This window comes from Balaenoptera borealis (genome assembly GCF_965194805.1).
Source record: "Balaenoptera borealis genome assembly, chromosome: 2".
In the NCBI taxonomy this organism is placed as follows: Eukaryota; Metazoa; Chordata; class Mammalia; order Artiodactyla; family Balaenopteridae; genus Balaenoptera; species Balaenoptera borealis.
In genome coordinates, this window is record NC_138867.1 from 126073342 (window position 1) to 126095050 (window position 21709).

The 21709-nt window shown below is 37.8% G+C and overlaps 1 long non-coding RNA gene across 1 annotated transcript in view; it reads right to left on the reverse strand.

Annotated features, from left to right (window-relative positions):
- The window catches only part of LOC309624586, a 46799-nt gene extending 25376 nt beyond the window's left edge, over positions 1-21423 (reverse strand). The window contains exons 1-2 of the long non-coding RNA XR_014242036.1: positions 14287-21423; positions 419-9031 (exon numbers count right to left, since the gene is read on the reverse strand). This is a non-coding gene — a long non-coding RNA (uncharacterized lncRNA). The remainder of the gene's footprint in view (positions 1-418; positions 9032-14286) is intronic.
- Positions 21424-21709: the final 286 nt, after the last annotated feature.

Below are 21709 nucleotides of genomic sequence, written 5' to 3' on the forward strand. Positions count from 1 at the left end.
CAGGCAAAGGACTTGTAGAAAACATCTCCTACTCCTTCTCTTCTTCCAAGGAGTACAGGATTAACAGATTAGCATGTAGTACACCTCAGCACAGGGCAGCTCCTTTTCAGTTTGTTTGTCTGGTATTAAAATGGGATGGCAATTAGCTTAAGGTCTGAATGAGTTCCTTCCCACAGATACCTGCCCACCCTCTAATACCCAGGTACACAGCAAGAATGTGGACTCTGCTGGCTGTTCGACTGGTCCAGCTTCCTTAATGCAAGTGGCTGCTTGTCTAACTCTGTCTCACCATTCCAGCTCTTTTCTTTCAATATTATAATGAAATAATCAGTACAGAGAGGCAGCCAAGATTAGTGTGTAAGTTACTCTGTGTTTGCATCAGAAAAAATGTGGATGGAGTCCCAGTTCTGCTACTTACTAATTATGTGACCTTGGGCAAGTTATTTAACTTCCTCAATCTTCTATCTGCTCCTCTGTAAAATGAGACTGAAGGCACCCACATCACTGGATTGCTAAAAGGATTAAATAAAATAAAAATAGGTAAAACACTTAATGTCATACCTGGTACATGTTGCTCCGTAAATGGCAGTCATAGTTATATTTTATTTTATTTAATAAAGATGTGCTGAAAAATACCATGCTTGGTACTATGGAAGTAGGAAAAGAAGGAGACATGGTCCCTGTCTGCAAAGAACATTGCAGACTAATGGGAGAGAGAAAATATCAAAGTAAGCAAAAGGAATGGGTGAAGGAGTGGTAAAGTTATGGGGAAAGAACTGAATGAAGATGAAGTTAGACCTACGCAGCATGGAGGAGGGTCCAGAGGGAAACTTCATTGCAAAGGTGTGGGAAAGGCTGCCTTGATATAAAGTTCCATCCTGAGGGCAACAGCCTTTCCCTATGTTTCTGAGATTCTCTTATTCAACAGTGCCATATCATGACCATGAACATGTATGCCTCTATTATTCTGTACTTTTTGGATACCCATGGGTGAGTTAGGGGTCTCTAGGAAAATGAACAAAGAAGCATTTCTTTCTTCCTCATCCACCTGTCTTTCCCTTAACCACTGTGATTGTCTGGGTCATCTTCAGAAAGCTTAGATTTTTTTTTTTTTTGACTGGATGGCAGTTCAGTCACAGGTAATTTCCTGGGCAGATTTTAGCCAACTCTAAAATTTTAAGTGAAAATGAACTGAAGTGTATGTATGCCAAACTGAATGCATGTATGCCTTCTCTACACTAGATAAAGCATGCAGATTGTCTGAATGCCTGACCAGATTGTCATCACATGTGTGGGCTGAATAGTACATTGGGAATTGGCTGGGTCATTCTTCAACTGACTAGCTCAAAAGTTACAAAATTCTCCTGCTCCCCAAATGTCATAAGGAGGTAGTGGAGTACTAAAAAGAGGCTCAGAGCACCTGTATTCTAGTGTTAACCCAACGGTGATAATTGTATGTAACATCAGGCAAATTTTCTTGATTTCTTTCTCAATAAGCAAAATAGGTGAAATAACCCCTGCTGGTGGCTCTGTAGAGCACGAATGTAATTTTCTTTTCAGAATGATACTTCTTATAAAATGGTAAGAAATGATAACTTCTGCTTGAACCACTTTACCCTGTTGTTGGGGAAATCAGACTATAGAAAGGAAAACATTGTATATATGTACATCTTCTTTATCCATTCCTCTGTCAATGGGCATTTAGGTTGTTTCCATGTCTTGGCTATTGTGAATTGTGCTGCTATGAGCATAGGGGTGCATGTATCTTTTTTAATTATAGTTTTATCCGGATATATGCCCAAGAGTAGGATTGCTGGATCATATGGTAATTCTATTTTTAGTTTTCTGAGGACCCACCATACTGTTCTCCATAGTGGCTGCACCAATTTACGTTCCCACCAGCCTTGTAGGATGGTTCACTTTCCTCCACACCCTCTCCAGCATTTGTTAGTTGTAGACTTTTTAATGATGGTCATCATTTGCTGTACAGCAGTAATTAACACAACATTGTAAATCAACTATACTTCAAGAAAAAAAAGAAAAAAAAGAAAGGAAAACATTTTGGCAACTTTGTCTCCAAGGCTGGCTTTTAAGTGTCTGAGAAGATTGACGATGTTCCCATTAAGATTTCTATAGGTTGGTCATTTCCTGTTCTTCCCGCCTTGCATGACAAGAATTCTGGGTGTCTGATTTCCCTCCTAAGTTGGTCCCTCTAGGCTGGTGAATTGGTTTTTATCATCCACCACATATACATCTATCAGGTCATTCATCAGCCACAGGTTTGCAATTGTAGTCGAGAGAAAATAGGAAATGAACTCTCTTCCGAGATTTGAGTTTCTCAGAACAAGGCATTTTGTAAATATGATAACCACATTTCAGTGTTCTGAAGTCATTCTAATGACTTCTCCTCGCACTTGGAATAAAACCCAAACTTGTTACTGAAGACTGCCAGCACTCGCATGCTTTTGCGCCGGCCTACTTTGGGCAATGCACATTATGATCTAGTCACATGGGCCTTCTTTCTCTTCTTCATACATGCCAAACCCACTCCTGCTCCAGGGCTTTTGCTCCTACTCTTTCCTCTGCCTGCAAAGCTTTTCCCCTAGATCTTCGCATGGCTGGCTCTCATTTCTTCTTCCCTATTCCTGTCTCAACACAAATCTCACTTCCTCAAGGAAGCCTTTTCTGATCATGCTATCTGAGGTCCACCCCCTGCTCCACCCACATCACCATCTCATTCCTTTATAGCTCTTATCACAATCTGCATTGTTTCATTCACTTGTTTACTCTGTATCTTCTCAGTAGAATGGAACCCATTTTCCCAGGGTGATATTCCAAATATTTAACAACCAGTATCACATGGCACTGATCAATCAGAATTGACCCTGGCCAAAGTCTTGGGACAGGGTCCAGGAGGCCCCCTAACCTGCCCTCCGACCTTTAAATTGTTGGTGTGTGGGGAGGCCCAGGATTCCTGAGGGAGGGGTTGGAGTAGATGAGCAATGCATGTTAATTAGCAATGCATATTAACTAAGCAATGCATGTGAACTATGTGCCCATAATTGTGGAAATATTTCAGTACCTTAGCAATCAGTATGACCATTAGTTTGTACTGTTTGAATATCAACCCTACTTGTCTCCTATATTCAACACTATTTCCCAGGCCTGGAACAGTGACTAGCATATAGCAGTCCCTCACATGGTGACTTACTTGACTATCAAGTGTTGTCCACATATGCTTTCTCTAACTTGATATTTTCTAAAAGAGCTATAAGGCGGCCTGGGTTCAAAGGTCACTCATAGGGTTAAGTAATGGTGTATTGAGGCCATGTGGTCTACTTTAATGATAACTAATGTCTGTAACTCTTCACAGTTTACAAAAATCTACATGTCACTTGTCCATTTTATCTCCACAACCATGCTGGGAGGCTGGCAAGACAAGACATATTCATTTCTCCGTTGAGTAAACTCAGACTCCTATAAATCAAGTGATTGCCAAAGGGTAGGCAGAGCTGTGAAATAGTTCATGTCTTCTGGGCTGGGACCATGTTCTTTCCAGCTGGGTATGTATTCCATCCCCAGCCCTGGGTAGATCTGAACCTGAGCACAGAAGCAGCTACTGGATATAGGTGTAAAGATTCTGGGCTCTACATCTAGGGTTGTATATGCCCTTATATAATAACAACTGTGGCTGTTTTACAAAATAGGGTAGTTCAAGCAAGAGTGACCAGCCTAAGAGGGTCTAGAGGAACCTAGAAATCCTGTCCAAGAGTTGGAGGAACAGGAAATGACCAACCTGGAGAAGTCTTCAGGGAGATATAATCTTCTCAGATGCTTGAAAACCAGTCTTAAAGACAAGATTGCCAAGACTTTTTCTCTGCAACTCACAGGGCAGAGTTAATACCAACAGTGAAAAATAATTGCAAAAATCAAGTTTTTGATTCAAAAATACATATTTACAAAAAGAGAAGTAATATAGCCTAGAACAATGTTTACCAAAATACAGTGTATTTTCTTAGCACAAAATGGTGCTAAGATGTTTTTATTTAGGACATGATTGAACATTTTGAAAATTTTCATTAGTTCTGAGTTTATTTTAATACATACTAGGGAAAATATATAACTAGTAGACAAATTTTGTGATTTCAGATATATAAGAAGTGGTTAAAGTAGATATTTTACTTTTTTCAAAAATGAAACGAAATCATTTAAAGAGAAATTTTGGGTGCATAACAGCAAAGGTGATTTTCAGACATGTACAAATGAAATGATAGATGAGTGACTGAAGTTTGTGAAAATCATATTCTTTGAAACTAGCTCTATCACTTTTCATGGACTTGGAAATATTCTTCACATTATGATTCTTAACATTATACTTTCCTCATCTGTTTAATAAGTTTGTGGCAAGGATTAATAGTTCAACGCATGGAAAGTATTCAGCATAGTTTGGCATATAGTGAGAACTGCATAAATGTTAGCTATTGTTTTTATTTTTATCAACAACAGTGAGAACTATTGAACCATGGGCAGGTACCTTGTGAATCAGAAAGCTCCTCATCATGGAAGGTATGTAAACAGGACTAGGCAGGCATTTGTCAGGGATGCTGCAGGGGAGATTCCTATGTGGGTGGGAGCTCAGCTAGAACTTTGAGGTCATTCCAGCTGGGAGATTTCTGTGAGTCTGCCTTTTAGTGAATTCCAGGATGCAAGAGAGACTTGCAACTAGAGTTTTCCTACTACATGTTGGGAGGAAACTTAAGGTACTGCTCAACAGGACTCAAAGAGCCATTGCTCGGTGAGCACTATTGTTGGCCTTTTCACAACCCACGTCACTGTCAAGGAGAGCTGTCAGAGAACAACACAGCTATTGTCCCATAGTTCTTGCCCAACCAGGAAAAATACCCATTCTGTCCTCACAACCGTGGGAAAGGCTGTGAGCATTTCTCATGGGTACAGAGAGGACCCATCCTGTCTAACCCTCAGCTGGAACCTGGCCTTTACCCAGTAGTGACTGCTGACAGGAAATCAGGTCCACCTTGAGAGCTCGAGCTATGGGAAACACTTCTTTAAACAAGCTGAAACATGTTTCTCTGTAGCTTTCACCCACTTGTCCTCGTTTCATCTCCTTCAACCACAAAGAACAAGCCTCCCCATTGCCTCCAATGGGAATCCTTCAGAAGGCTGCAGGCTGATGGAGTGTTTGCCCTGTTGTTATTGATTTCCATGCCATTCTTCATTGTTCCCACAGATACTGTTTCTGTCGAGCATAGTCATTGACATCATGTTCTAATATAATTTGTCTCTGTCCTTATTTGAAGGCAAGAGATTGTGGAATCTGGGCCCCATTTTCTTTATAAAGGGAGATGCTCTCAGTAGCAGTTCAGTTACACAGGATCCAGTAACTGTACTTATGTGATGCTGTTAATGACAGATCATGGTGTATCTGGTGCTCTTTAGAGGTCTGGCCCCCTTTTTTTTTTTTAATATATATATATTTTTAAATTTATTTTATTTATTTATGGCTGTGTTGGGTCTTCGTTTCTGTGAGAGGGCTTTCTCTAGTTGTGGCAAGCGGGGGCCACTCTTCATCGCGGTGCGTGGGCCTCTCACTATCGCGGCCTCTCTTCTTGCGGAGCGTGGGCTCAGTAGTTGTGGCTCACGGGCCTAGTTGCTCCATGGCATGTGGGATCTTCCCAGACCAGGGCTCGAACCCGTGTCCCCTGCATTGGCAGGCAGATTCTCAACCACTGTGCCACCAGGGAAGCCCCCTGGCCCCCTTTTGAATTCTGCAAAGGATCCTAAGAGATCTCCTCTAGGTCGGCTACCCTAATTTGCATATGTAAATGACTGAGGATTCTAATGTCTAATTCAAATGGCATTGCTCTCCTGAGTTCCAGGATCACGTACAGCAGCGTGCTGGATATCTATGCATGAGTATCTTACAGGTGTTTTAATCTCACCAAGTTCAAAATTGAACCCATCCATTTTCTCTCTATGCCCCATCTCTGCAATAAGGATAGTAATAGTGTTTACTTCACAGTTCTAAGGATTAAATGAATGAATGTGCATAAAGCACTTAGGATAGTAACTGATGAATTTACTTATGTATATTGCTATTATTGGAGGATATAAGAAAACAAATAAAATATAGTATGTTGAAGACTGAATGGTTATGTGGAAAAAAATGAAACAAGACAGATTGCGAAGTGTTGGTAGGAACAGGAAGATGCCACAGGGCAGTTTTGGAAAAACGATTATATTTTCCTCAGTGATCTTCTTTGGGAAATAAATGTCTGAAGAAATTCTTGGTATGTCCTTTAACATCGGTCATCTGAGTCTTTTTAAAGATGATCAAAATGCTCAGCATGAGGGGCCTTCTCTCCTATAGCTGAAGTCACTTCTAGGTTCAGGATTTCTCCTCAGAGGAAGTGAGTTCATGATGAGATTAATTTCTAAGGAACAAGGATTGCATCTGGAGATGGCACCAGCCTGGTTTGTAACGGTTTATGCAAGTCAGGTGCCAACTTGCTGCCGAGAGGGATCTTGTGAACCTGGAAGGGTGATTGGTTAGGCACGACACGTAGAACATCGCTACTCAAAATGCAGTCTGCAGACTGGTGCTGGTCCTCAAACTGTTACTGCTCTGCATGTGATAATTGTAGGATTGGGAATAAGCATTTAAACAGCTGTTTATCAGTCTTATAGAGTGGCTTTATGTCTGTTCAATCTACCAGTAGAGAAATGTAGACTCATATTTGTCATATGCATGGTAAGGGACTTGAGTTATTTGTGGATTTTCGTATTCATGAGGAGTCCTGGAACCAATCCCCCACAGAAATGGAGGGTTGGCTGTGTATGTTTCATTTAATTTAAAGCATTGTGATGCATAGAAAACAAACAAGAAGAAAAGAAGTTGGTTCTCTACAACTAATTGTTTGAAAGTACTGAGGCAGTGTGGAGCCATGGGTTCTAGCCCTGCTCTGACACCAACTCATATGAGACCCTCGGCATCTCATTCTCCTTTGGGAATTACTTTCCTCATCCATGGATTAAAGGTCTTAGAATAGCTGATTTTTAGTTTCCATTTTAGCTTCACAGATGCCATAATCCCAAGAATCTTTAAAACATTTTTTTTAAATAAAAATTGACTGAGTAAATCTCCATTGCTTGATTTCAAGCCAAATAATCCTTCTTTTTGGTAAAAACCTAACTACAGCATAGATTCTTTTTTTTTTTTAACATCTTTATTGGAGTATAATTGCTTTACAATGGTGTGTTAGTTTCTGCTTTATAACAAAGTGAATCAGCTATACATATACACATATCCCCATATCTCCTCCCTCTTGCATCTCCCTCCTTCCCACCCTCTCTATCCCACCCCTCTAGGTGGTCACAAAGCACCGAGCTGATCTCCCTGTGCTATGCGGCTGCTTCCCACTAGCTATCTATTTTACATTTGGTAGTGTATATATGTCCATGCCACTCTCTCACTTCGTCCCAGCTTACCCTTCCCCCTCCCAGTGTCCTCAAGTCCATTCTCTATGTCTGCATCTTGATTCCTGTCCTGTCCCTAGGTTCTTCAGAACCATTTTTTTTTTTTAAGATTCCATATACATGTGTTAGCATACGGTATTTGTTTTTCTCTTTCTGACTTACTTCACTCTGTATGACAGTCTCTAGGTCCATCCACCTCACTACAAATAACTCAATTTCGTTTCTTTTTATGGCTGAGTAATATTCCATTGTATATATGTGCCACATCTTCTTTATCCATTCATCTGTCGATGGACACTTAGGTTGCTTCCATGTCCTGGCTATTGTAAATAGAGCTGCAATGAACACTGTGGTACATGACTCTCTTTGAATGATGGTTTTCTTGGGGTATATGCCCAGTAGTGGGATTGTACAGCATGGATTCTTAATGCTTTTCTTCAGATCCCCATTAGAAACGTACTTTTTTCTTTGGGTGGTTATCTCTCAATCTGTCACTTTTCATTGTAAAGATCTCTTTGTCTTGCAGCACTCAGGTTTTCCCCATGAATTCAAATATTTTATAGGAAAAATTTTCTCTGCTGAGTGTTCATAGACTGATGATCTTCTTGAATTTGCCAAGAGTCCCTCTGAGGATGTTCTCTGAATAAAATCTAACCAGCATTATAAGGAGTTTGGATTTTATTCTAAGATTGAGGAGAAACCATAAGATGGTGCTAAGAAGGGGAGTGACAATATAATTTATGTTTTCAAATATCACATTGGCTGATCTTCGGTGATTAGATTGTAAGGGTACAAGACTATATACAAGAATAGTTTGGCGGCTGTTGCAGTAGTGTAGGCAGGCCATATGGTGGTTTGGCCTATGGGACGTAAAGAATAGGTCATGTTTTCTAGCTTGTTTACCAGCCTTGGCAGTGCCATGTTGTGGAATTGCTTATAAATCCTATAAGTGGCTTTTCTTAGCTGGATTGAGATCATAGGTATTTTTTATGGGGTTACAGGTAGTGGTTTGTAGGAGTTAACATTAATTCACAAGAAGTCCTGTCTTGGAATTATTGCTGAATGTCCTATTCATATGAGCGTATGGAATCAGAAAATGTGCAGGCATTGAATAACTATAGATGCAGCGTTTCAGATGGGAGAGGGCTTTTATCTTTCCTACTCATCCACTTAGAAAACAGAGGTCACAAACAAAAGTGCTGCAGTGTAGAAGCCAGAAGCCATCCCAGACAAAGTGCTGGCTTGTTGGGTTCTTAGCCTTGGGACTACCCAGAAGATAAAGAGGTCTGCCTTTGGAGATAGACTGTCTTCAGTCACGCAGACCCCACTTTAGCTGACTCGGCATTAGAGGACATGGAGCCATTTAACTCATTTTACTTTGGACTGTATGCGGGCATTTCACTGGGAAGTAAAATACTTACAGGAAGAAATAAGGACTCCACCCAGGTAAAAGCATTCTGGTGTAATACAATTGATTGGAGATTTCCATCTGGGAAATATTTCCATCTGGGAAATATTTGATGACCAATATCAGCAACTACAGAGTGAACAGAATAGTTTAGGGTGAGGAAATGATCCATGAAACACAGGAAGAAAGGCAGTGGGAAGTGATACAAAAGTTTGAGCTGAGATTAAATTCCCCACTCTTTCCTCTGCTAGCCTCTAATTTCAGGTTGTTGTCTAATTATCAGAAGCTGTACCCCCTTCTGCAAAATGAGATAATTGCACATTTTATGACTGATATGAACATCAAGTGAGAACTAGATAAAATGTTTGTAAACTGTAAAAAGCCACAGACAGTTTTATCATAATAGTAAGGCTTCCACTGAATTGCATCAGACTAGCAATACTATTTGTGGAATTCATATGGCTTGCATGGTCACAGTGCTGCTAAGTGAAACTTGAAAGACACTGTGAGAAAATACCTGTAGGTGTGGAATTGCATAATGTGTAAATATGGTGATTTTATGTGTATGCATGTGTGCACTTGTTTGTACTAATACGTCAGTGTTATATTTACACTCAAACATTAACTATATTTTGATGGGATGGGGTCAGATGTAATATGGGACAAGGGTTCAGAGCAAGGGCTTTGGAATCAGAAAGCCCAGTGTTCATACTCCAGCTTACAAGCTTTGTGACAAAATTACTTAATTTGCATGAACTTTAGTTTCATCAATTGCAAAATGGTTATAGTAATACCTACTTTAGGGTGTGGAAGTGAGAATGAAATAGGGTAAAGAATAAGAAACATTTAGCAAGTATTGAGAAAAGTAGAAGACTCTAATACATGCTAATTGTTGTCATTGTTCTTGTTCTTGTTATTAATAATAAATCTCACTCTGTGCATATGTGTGGATGGTTGGAGACTCTTGCCTGAGTGACAGTCCCTATTATGGGACAGTTGAGCTGAGATGATCACTTCTGTGAGGAAGAAACATCATTTCTGGAGTTTGCACCTCCCTGGTCTGTGGAGGAAGTTTCTAGAATCAGAGTCAGGATTTGATTCTCTATTCCTTTTCTCTGCAGCTTCTAGAAATGGAAGAAGCTTGTGGGTTCTGGGAATTATGAATGAGAAAAACAAAGGAATAAAATTTTGTCTATAGCCTCTTCCAAAATCATTCAGTGAATTAAGCTAGATGAATAGGGAGAAAAACAAGGAAGGTGATGGTACTGATCCAGTAAAGAGGGTAGAGAAGAAATGACACATGGGCATAGTTGGGACAGCTGGTGGAACCATCTATAAGATTGAGTGGAGAGAGTCAGTAAAACATAGTGGTTACAAGAGGTGACTTTAAGATCAGGCAAAGCTGGGTTCAAATTCCAGTTCTATCACTAACTGTGTGTAGTTGGGAATATTGCTTAAATTCTCTGTAAAGTACAAACTGGAAATAAAAAAACAACATACTTCTCACTGAGATGAGGTAATACAGGTAAAGTGTTTAGCAAACTGGTAATTTTGGGGCTACTTATAATAGCTAAGAACCTGAAGCTTCTCCTTAGGAAACTTGTTATTCCCTAAAATGATTGCCTTATTTTTCTCTTTGGCATAGACTGATAAAGATGTTCATTTCAAAAATGAACATCTAGCTTATGACCTTTGGCAAGCAACATAATGTTTTCATGCCTCAGTTTCTGCATCTGTAAAATGAAATTATAATAGTATTAATAACTGTTAGAGTGGTTGGAAGGATTAGATTAGGTCATCAACGTGACATTATTAGCACAGAGCCTGGAACATTGTAAGCCCTCACTAAGTATTGTTAGTTATTATTATTAAATCATTCTGTATTATTCTTAAGGAAACAAAAGAGATTTTAAGTTTGTATTAAGATTTGTTTTAAGATACACGCCAGTTTCCTGAAACTTGGACTAAAAGCTTTGCTCAGAAAATACAACGGATCCTTATAAGATATGACCTGAATCTCAGTTTTTCTTTGCATAAAGCACATGTAATATTGCTGCTTCTATATCTGTTGTATTCTGAACCCACAAAACATAATTATACCTCATTACATGATATTAATGAGAAAGGGAATGGTACCATCATGCTAATTTAAACCCAGCCAGTGGTCTACTCTCGTCTACCCTATTTGGGTCAACCTGTGGTCTTCCAAGCCCATATCAGATACTCTTTCTCTTGAATTCATTTCTGGTAAATTTTGTAAACATTTTTCTCTTTTAAATACATTTAATTAGCATACTTTGAAAGTCTAAACAAGACATTCAAAATAAAATTATTTTAATATTTATAATCATTTATGGAGATACTAGCTAATGTTGTTCCATTAGTGCTATACTTTATAGTTAACCAAGTGGTAGAGCGTTATGTTTAAGAGCTTTTTTATTTATTGAGGTATAGTTGACATACAACATTATGTCAGTTTCAGGTGTACAACATAGTGATTTGACATTTAGATACATTACAAAATGCTCACCACAGTAAGTCTAGTAACCATCTGTCCCCATACTTAATCCTGGCTCTGGCACTCAGAGTATGTGATTCCAGGGATTGCCATACATATAGACTACAACATCAATGGTGCCAACTAGAGTTTTACACTATGACAGTTCTCACTGACATGTTATTTAATCTCTTGTGTCTTGGTTCCTTATTTATTCATTTGAAATCTATCAATAAAATAGGGTTTTTGTACAGTTTATTTAGGTTATCGAGATAAAATATTTAACACAATACTTGGCACATGGTAAACCATAAATGGGAGCTATAATTATTGTTTTCATGATTACTAACTCCCTTAAACCATAAGGCAATTCTCTGCACTCGATGGCCATTATTATATCCATTTTACAAATGAGGAAACTGCGGCATTGTAAAAAATGCATATTTTTTTCCAAAGCAGAAACAAAGTGTGCTTCTAGGCTGAGAGATTTTGCCATAAAATTAAATAGTATAATATTGTTTTTATATACTTGTATATTTAATTTTTATTTAAATTGTGATTTTTTTCTTTAATTAAATGGTGTTTTTTGCTGTTGTGTGAACATATGTGAAAAGTAGTGTTTAAAGCCTAAGCATGAAAAACAAAAAACAATACAAAAAAGGCCTAAGCAGGACTTCCTTGGTGGCGCAGTGGTTAAGAATCCGCCTGCCAATGCAGGGGACACGGGTTCGAGCCCTGGTCTGGGAAGATCCCACATGCCATGGAGCAACTAAGCCCGTGTGCCACAACTACTGAGCCTGCACTCTACAGCCCACGAGCCACAACTACTGAGCCCGCATGCCACAGCTACTGAAGCCTGAGCGCCTAGAGCCTGTGCTCCGCAACAAGAGGAGCCACTGCAATGAGAAGCCCGCGCACCACAACCAAGAGTAGCCCCCACTCACCGCAACTAGAGAAGAAAACCCGTGCGCAGCAACGAAGACCCAACGCAGCCAAAAAAAAAAAAAAAAAAAAAAAGCCTAAGCATGAAAATAGCCGAGTGACTGTTTAAATAGCCAAGTGACTGTTTTACTGCTTTGGCCATGGAAATTTGGGTAGGAATATGCTACCATCTTCACATTCCTGAGGACTGAGAATCCTTAAGCAGGTTGACTCCCAGACACATCACTTTGAATGTGGCTCTCTTCTGATGACACCAAATGTAACAAATATGAGCCCTGACTATTACAATTTTTTCCCCTTACAGAATAATGTGAAAGTACACATTGGGAAACTATTTCCTTAGTCATTAGATTTGTTAATGGCAGGTATTAGTACTTTATTGGTTAAATGATGCATTTATTGTTGAGTGGTATTCTGAAAGGTTCTTTATAATGACAGTGAAAGAATTTGTAATATTTATTCATTGTGGGAACAGAATGACTCATGAGTGAGAGATGTTAAGAGTCAAGAAAGAAAACAGCAATTTGTAAAAACTTGGGCAGGTCAACTTTATATTAGAATGATTTCTTCACATAGTTTCAATTTTGTGTTTTCCATTAAATAAGAAGTCTACTTCTTAATTGTATATTATTTCATCAAGTTGAATAATCTTTTAATAGTTTTTTTTTGGAAAAGTTTTGTTAAACACCAACTATATGGGATGCACTTGTCTAGGAGTTGGGGACCCATTATGAGATGAAACAGACATAATTCTTGACCTGACAATCAAGCAGGGAAGACAGATAATGAAATGAATGATTTTAGATAAATAAAGGGTACAGAAGGATCATGTAGCAGGGAGTGTTCATCCTGTGTAGTCGGTCATGGAGGACCTTGCCTGAGGAAGTCATGTGCAAGTTGATATGTAAAAAATGAACAAAAATTAGCTACACCCTAAGGAAGGTCTGGTTCTGTGCATTCATTTATTCATTCATTCACTCATCCTTTTTTATGACAAATGTGTGTTGTTATCCTATGGTGAGACATGCCGTGTTCTAGGTTCCAAGAACTCAGGAATGAACAAGCACTTCTTTTCTAAAACAAGGGAATAAATAAACAAGTAAAGAAATATATAAGATAATTTCAGGTCCTGGTAAAGAATAAAAAAGGAGGAGGGAGGAGGAGAAGATAATTGCATAGGAAAATGTGTTAGGGGAAAATAATCTGGGAAGGTCGCTCTGGGGAAATGACCCTTAAATTAAGAGGAGCCAGCCGTGCAAAGAGCCTTTTAAAGTTATTCTCAGCATTTTACCTTCCTTTCATTATTCACAAAGCTTCAGTAAATTCCAGTCAAAAAGTAGAGCCTTTGTTCAGGGATGTTTTGAATAGCAAAGGCACAACAGTTTGGGGAAACCACCTTCTCCAGCTGATAGCAAAGAGAGTAGCAATGCTATCTCCTCCAGACAACAATGTAACCAACAAAATATTAAGTTCCAAGGGTCACCAGCAACAGAGACTTTAGAATGGCAGCTTGATAAAGAGCTGAGGGCAGATGAACTAGAAGTTCTATTTCCTAACTACATAAATAGCAGGAATGGGGAAAATCTCGGAAATACTTGAGGGACTTGTAAGGATGGATGATTTTTGACCAAAGGATCATTAATCCCATCACAATTTGGTTATGAAAAGGAAGTATACCCTCACTTTATTGTCACATCCTGGTGAAGCCTAGAGTAGGTAGATTATACTTAGCTATGGACATTTTATTCAACATACATTCAAATACTACTTATGCTATAATATCAGTAATTGCTAACACTCTGAACATTATTAGCTGTGTCACCCTCCCTTCTACATGCTTACATATGTTAGCTCATGTGATATAACATTTCTATGAGGGAGCTACTATTATTATTTTTTTCTTCTTTTTTTTTTGTATTTTATATTTGAGGCAGAGAGGACTTACAGAATTTGTCCAAGTTCACAGTAGATGTTCAGGAGTTGAGTGCAGGCAGTCCAAATCCAGAGCTCTTAATCATTTTGCAAGCCTGTTCCTTATATGCCAGGTCTGTATTTCTTCCCCTCATCAGCTGCTAGGTAAGCATCAGTGTGGTATTCTTCACATGATGAGGAGCAAATTGTGGGAGAGAGAAACGGACAGAGAGAGAGAATGAGAGAGTGAGAAAGGAGGAGAAAGAGTGTGGATAGGTTACAACACCAGAATTACTCCATAAAAAAAGTCTGAAGAAGAAAAAGAGAAGCAGGTATTATTCCAGATGCAGTTCTTATTTCTCTTAAGTCTCAAAGCAAACAAAGAAACGAGGTATTTTTAGCCCTGTTTTACAGATGAGGAAATTAAGCTCAGAGAAGTTCAGCAGCTTGGCTCTGACTCATGCCATGTTCCCTAAGGATGTTTGTAAAAAAAAAAAAAAGCAAAAATAAAGCCCATTATCTGACCTGTCTTCCAGCCCTAGATCCATGATACTGATAGGCTTTCACAGATAAAGAAAAGATGAAGGAAGTTTTAAACAACATTTTATTGAAATATACTTGATTTACAATATTGTGTTAGTTTCAGCTGTACAGCAAAGTGATTCAGATATATATACATTCTTTTTTTACATTCTCTTCCATTATAGGTTGCTACAAGATACTGAGTATATTTCCCTGTGCTATATAGTAGGTTGTTTTGGTTATCTATTTTATATATAGTAGTGTGTATATTTTAACCTCAAACTCCTAATTTATCCCTCTGCCATTCCCATTTGGTAACCATAAGTTTGTTTTCTATGTCTGTGAGTCTATCTTTATTTTGTAAATAAGTTCATTTGAATCATTTTTTTAGTTTCCACATGTAAGTGATATCCTGTAATATTTGTCTTTGTCTGACTTACTTCACTCAGTATGATAGTCTCTACGTCCATCCATGTTGCTGCAAATGGCATTATTTCATTCTTTTTTATGACTGCATAATATTCCATTTTTATGACTGAGTAATATATATGTACACATCTTCCATATCCATCCATCTGTTGATGGACGCTTAGGTTGCTTGAAGGAAGCTTTTTTTAATGACTGCATAACATATATCTGACCTTATAAAAATCTACCCTCTACCAAAATACACTTCATAGAAGAAGTGAGGACACTTCAGTGTTCTCAGTGTGATTCTGAGAGCTTTACTAGTATCACACTGAGGATGTTGGAGTGTCCTTATTTGGTGCTAAGTCTAAACACACACACAGGAGGGAATAATGAAAATTCTTTTGTACAAAAAAAGTGTACATATAAGTAAGAGTTTTAAGAAAAGTATAAACCATGTAAGAGGCTTAACACAAAAAGGCCCTTTTATTAATTTAGGAAGGTCTTTAAATATGACTACTGCCTCTATCATAAAACATAAAAAAGAAAAGAAAATCATCTTGATAAAGTTACATTTCCTTTATTATTATTATTATTTTCAGCCTTGTTCAGCTTTCTTCTACATTATATTTTTGATATTTTGAAAGTTTTGATATAAAGTCATTCATGTTGATGGCACTATTTAAAAAACTTATACTCCTTTAAATGACCATTTTACTAATGTACCCTCCCATATTACAAAGCTTATGCTACTGCTTTTTTCTTGATTAGATTCCATGATTTTTTTGGTCTATATTGCTAGTAATATTTAAGGAGCTGGGCTTGATTAATTTAAATGTGCTTCTAATTTCTTATTACATAACAACTTTTCTTATTACATAACAATTACATAACAACTTTTATGTAGTTGATTTTCTCTTTTTTATTTTCTTGTAGTGCAGTTTTATTTTATTTTTTGCTCTGAGTAATTCTTTGACCAGATTCTATAAATACTAGTATGTAGGATTTAAATTTTTATTATTTTAAATATTTTTCAGTGGTCTGCTTTTGTCACAAATTTCTGTTTCATCTGCAATAGATTCATTTCTTGCATTAATATAAAACATTATATTTGTTTTTAATCACTTAAAAATATGTATAACACGTTACACTTTATAATTCCTTTCATTCATAATGTTTTTGTATATTTTTAAATTATTATAACTTTAATTATTATAAAACAAGCCTCTGAAACTTGCTTACTATGTTTTAATTTTCTCATATTTTTTTTCTGAGGTTGATATTGGCAACCTTGTTCTTCTTTTGTTTAAACATTATTTTAAAACATTTCCCCCCCCCACCTTTTAAATTAATTAAATAGTAGTTAATTAATTTGTAATTTTGTTTTAGAAATGTCTCTTAAAAGCAGTGTTACTAAATTTCTTTTCAGGTACAGTTGGAGACTCCTTGCCTTTGATCAGGAATATTTACCCTTTATACTCACTGAATAAGTTTTCATAATTTGATATTTGTTATCTTTTTGCTTACTTCCTTGGATTTATTTATATTGATTGATTGACTATTAGTGCATGGACGATCTCCTTTTTTGATTTTATATTTAAAATTTTGTGTGAGGAGAAAGGTTTTTTTTTATGCCATTAGTTATTTCCTAATATAATTTCAAACATTATTAACCATAAAATTATCTATTTATGTTCATATAAAATATATTTTAAACTTAATTTTATAGGAAAAAAAGACCATTCTTATTGGCATTTTTTTGTTTTGTTTAATCTGGAGAATGAAACCATCTATAACTACTTTTTTTTATTTGGTCATCATGACTTAGACTTCTTCAAAACATTACATTAATTTGGGATATTTATTAGCTCCGACTATTCCCTTTGCAGTTAATGCTTTATTTTATTTTATTCTTTCTCTAATGTTGGTTGGCTTCTTTGATTATTGTAAGATTTTTTTACCTTTAGTATTTAATGTGTCAGTTTTCTTTCACTGAGTAACAAATTATCACCATCTTACTGCCTTAAAATTACATAAATTTATTATCTCACAGTTTCTGTGTGTTAGGAATCCAGACAAGGGTTAGATGGGTCCTATGTTCAGGGCCTCACCAGGATGAAATCAAGATGTCAGTTGATGTTTAAATCTCATCTGAGGCCCTGGGTTTATTCCCAAGTCACTGGTTGTTGACAGAATTTAGTTCCTCACAGCTGTTCAACTGAGGCCCTCAGCTCCTAGAGGTCACCTTTCATTACCTGAGACATGGTCCTCTTCAAAATATGGCAGTATTATTCTCCAAGATCTGCAGAAATGTGTATGTTACTGTTTTGAAACTTTCTGACCTTATGTCTCTGACCTCTTGCTAAACTACCTTTCAAGGGCTCGCCTGATTAAGTCAGGCCTACCTACTTATCTACCTTTTAAGTAACTTAGAGTTAATAGATCAGGGAACTTAATTACACCTGCAAAATTCCTTTAGTTTGTCATATAACATAGCCTAATCTTGGTGGTTGTTTGCTCTCATATTTATAGGACCTGCCACACTCAAGGGCACTCACCAGGTATGCACAACAGAGGGCAGGAATCTTGGGGCCTTCTTAGAGTTCTGCCACCACAACGCCTAATTTAAATCATACAAATTTTGCATGGTTTTTGAGAAATATTTTTAAAGACTTACTTGAGAATTTCTTTCTGTATGAATAAGTTCTGTGATGTTTGAAAAGAAATTCTAGAGGTACATTACTTCTCTCTAAAAGTTTTGTAAAAGCGCTGTTTGTATATATAGATGAATGTAGAAGAAAAATATATTGTACAGTAGTGGTAAATTTGTAATGAAATGTGTATTCTAAAACATTAATTCTAATACCTGTTGGCATCATTATAAATTAGTGTAACATTATAAAAGATTAGTTTGCCTTAAATTGTTTATGCTTTTTGGCTCAATAATCCCACTCATAAAAATCCACACTTAGAAAAGGGTTAAAGACAAGGAAAAATTCTTATGTACAAAAATGTTTATTTTAACACTCTATCATAGTGAATATCTGAAGTAAGTTCAAATCACAAAGTTGGGGAAATGTTAAGGAACTTAGTGTGAACTTCCTGAATATATATTGTATGATAAATAGGAATACCATAAAAATATGAAAGATGTGTACAACACATGTGAAATAAAGAACACAAAATTATATGTGCACTATGATTACAGCTATGTAAAATATGTATGTGGTTGCTGTAGGATTATAATAATGCATGAGAAAACAGTAGCAGTTGATGAAACAGGTTGTCATAACACGGGCACATTTTTAAACAATTTATTTAACACTACCAAAAGGTTTATACCAGGTATAAAACAAAACTAGGTCAGTTTCCCAAGTGTCTGGGAAAGAGTAGGTGTGGACCTCCTTGACTTCTGATCCTCTTTCATCTGAAATCTGCTGAGCCTTTACTAATTGAAGGGTGAATTCTTCTATTGCCATTGATGAGAACTAAGTGAATTATATTGGGAGTAGACAGACCCGGCCCATCCCTCAAGATCATGACTAACTGACAAACCCTCCTGATGGGGTGTGACCCAGGGCTGACTCTTGATGACTGGGGATGAATTACACACAGAATGCTCACTTTTCCCTGCTTCTCTGTGAGGTTTCAAATGGGACTGGGGTATTGTGAGCAAGAAGGAATTACTCTATCCTCTTCATAAAGATATCAGTGATGAAGGGAGTAGAGATCATAGATTCAAGTTAGTCCTTTCATCCAGTGTGAAAATCCCTTCCAGTGCATGTGTGAGGGGATCACCATCTTTCTTCTGCTTGTATAGCATATATTTGCTACCACTGAATGTAGCCTATGTGTTTGATAAGCAGCAACCTTCTTTGACAACAGACCACATTTTTTCATGGCACACACCCTAGCAGCACTGTTCTCAGGAACATAATTTGTGAAAGACTGAATTATGAATACTCCTTTAATTTTTGTACAAAGAGCCATGTCAAACAAAGAAACTTGGGATGTGAAAGAAGGATTGTACTTACTTTTCAAGGTCCCAAGAGGGTTAAAACTAGACTGAAAGTGTAAAATTATGATCAGTTAGATAACTATGTAAAAAGATGGTTTAGTTCTAGAAGTCAAGCTTCCCATCACTAGTAGTTTTCAAACATGGATTTGATAATCATTTGATGTGACTATTATGGAGAGGATTCAAGAGTTAAACCAGAAATTAGAATTTGGAAGATCTGTGACTTTCAGCCCTGACTGAACATCATCTTCTAACTTAGATTTTTTTTAAAAAAAAAAAAAGAAAAAAAAGGAAGGAAGGAAGGAGGAAAGGAAGGAAATACCTGGGCCCCATCTAAGCTCTACTGAATTGAAATATCTGGGTTTTGGGACAAGGAATTTGAATTTTTAATCAGCTGCCTAGGTTATTCCTGTGTATACAGTTCAAGGGACTAAACATTGAAAACCAATGGGCCAAATTGCTTTTGAAGAATACCCATTAAAATCTGTGTCCATAATACAAACAATATGGCATATTAGGTAACTAGGAATGCTAAAGAGGTAGCATTGCTTGTCTTCAGGGAATCAAAAAATAGAAACCCAGTTTCTGAGATTTCCTGTCCAGACACACGGGGACCTGTCTGTGCTACTGAATTTCTTATTCTAAGGGATAGAAGGGCAGACGAGAATTAGGAAAGGAGGAGGTGGCTAGGGAAGGTACTTTTGGAAGCAGCTTTCTCCACCCATGTACAGTCCCTCCTTTGCACTCTGCTGTGTAAACCTAAGATTTTGATTGCTTGAATCTGTGGCTATTGCCTCATGGAGTTTAATGAGGTTCATCCCATACAGAGAAGCTGCAGGACTTCTCAGATGGTTGTTACAGGGAGCGGCTTCTTGGATCAGAGCAATTCATATAATCTCTCCTCCACTGACAAGGGTCTGGCAGGATGTGTCTGCACTGCCAGACTTCCAATTCTAACAGTGCCAGCTGGTTTTGCCCAAACCGAGGGAGTGACCTCAGACAGTGTTTGCACAAATTTCAGTTTTAACTGGAACTTTTAGTTCTGCCTAGAGTTATATAGAGATATAGGGAAAAAGGCAGCCACTTGAGGAAAAGTACACCTAGACACTGGTTCTGGAAGCGGCTAGGAAACCAAGATACCCCTCCCAGACATCCCATGGTCTTGATCCAGATATGTGAGAGCTCACTACGCCTCAGGGATGCCTAAAATCTGGGCAAATCCATTTATTTATTCAATTATCTATATTTTTCAAGGGTCAACTATGTGCCTTCACTATTACTATACGTACTGAAGATAAAATAATGAGTAAAAACAGCCAAGAGTTTACAGTCTGGCTAAATTTCTGTACTTGCTCTGACTGGGAACTGGCCAGCTCTTCTTGGTGATCATTACCTCCTCATTAACATAATAGTTAGCATTTATGGACCTGGTGCCTATGTGCTAAAAACTTTTTAATGGCATATTTCTAACAAGATAAGTATTATTATTATAGCCATCTTTCAGCTGAGAAAGTGGAGATGCATAGACAAGGTAACTGGACCAAACTTATAGCCTGCATTCATTGTGAGGGTGGGCAGGAGAAAGTGGAGATTTAGGATTCCTTCACCACAGCCTAGGAACTTGGGTCTTGCTGGATCTTGATCTCTGTGGTTAGGGTCTGAACCAGGCCAGGCTCTGTTAGTATTGCATTAGTACAATGCAGTCTCCAAACCCAGTGAGGATCATTCTGAGGAATGGGGATTATATTCAGGCCTTGAGTAAAAGAAGAGAAATAGGGTTGACAGTAGCTAGCTTTGGAATCTCAGGGGACCATACAGGCCCAGGAGAGGAAGGAAGATTCTCAGAGTTTGGAGATGGCTGCAGGTTTTCCTTTGGGTGGACCAGAGGGTGAGGCTCTTTCTACTAAACTCTTATACTTTAAGGAGTCAACAGGACACCTAAATCTGACTTCTTGGGTTCAGAGGGTCAGCTGGACCTAACCCCAGCTGGTCAAGGAGACTGGCCAGACCTGAAGAGCAGAGCTCTGGCCAAGTAGTTCAGATTTAGTTAAGTTTCGTTCATGTAATACTGAAAAAGCTTCATGGATGTGATTCATTTTTAAAAGATTTAAGTGTAAAGTAACAGAGTTTAGGTTCCTCTAATTTGTAAACTCTGAACTATTTTACAAAGATAATAATATAGTATAAATCACAGTTCTCTTTTTAAAACAAGATTCTCCCTAGTGTTCTTTTTTTTTTTTTTTAATTTTATTTATTTATTTATTTATGGCTGTGTTGGGTCGTCGTTTTTGTGCGAGAGATTCCTCTAGTTGTGGCAAGCGGGGGCCACTCTTCATTGCGGTGCGCGGGCCTCTCACTATCGCGGCCTCTCTTGTTGCGGAGCACAGGCTCCAGACGCGCAGGCTCAGCAATTGTGGCTCACGGGCCCAGTTGCTCCGTGGCATGTGGGATCTTCCCAGACCAGGGCTCGAACCCGTGTGCCCTGCATTGGCAGGCAGACTCTCAACCA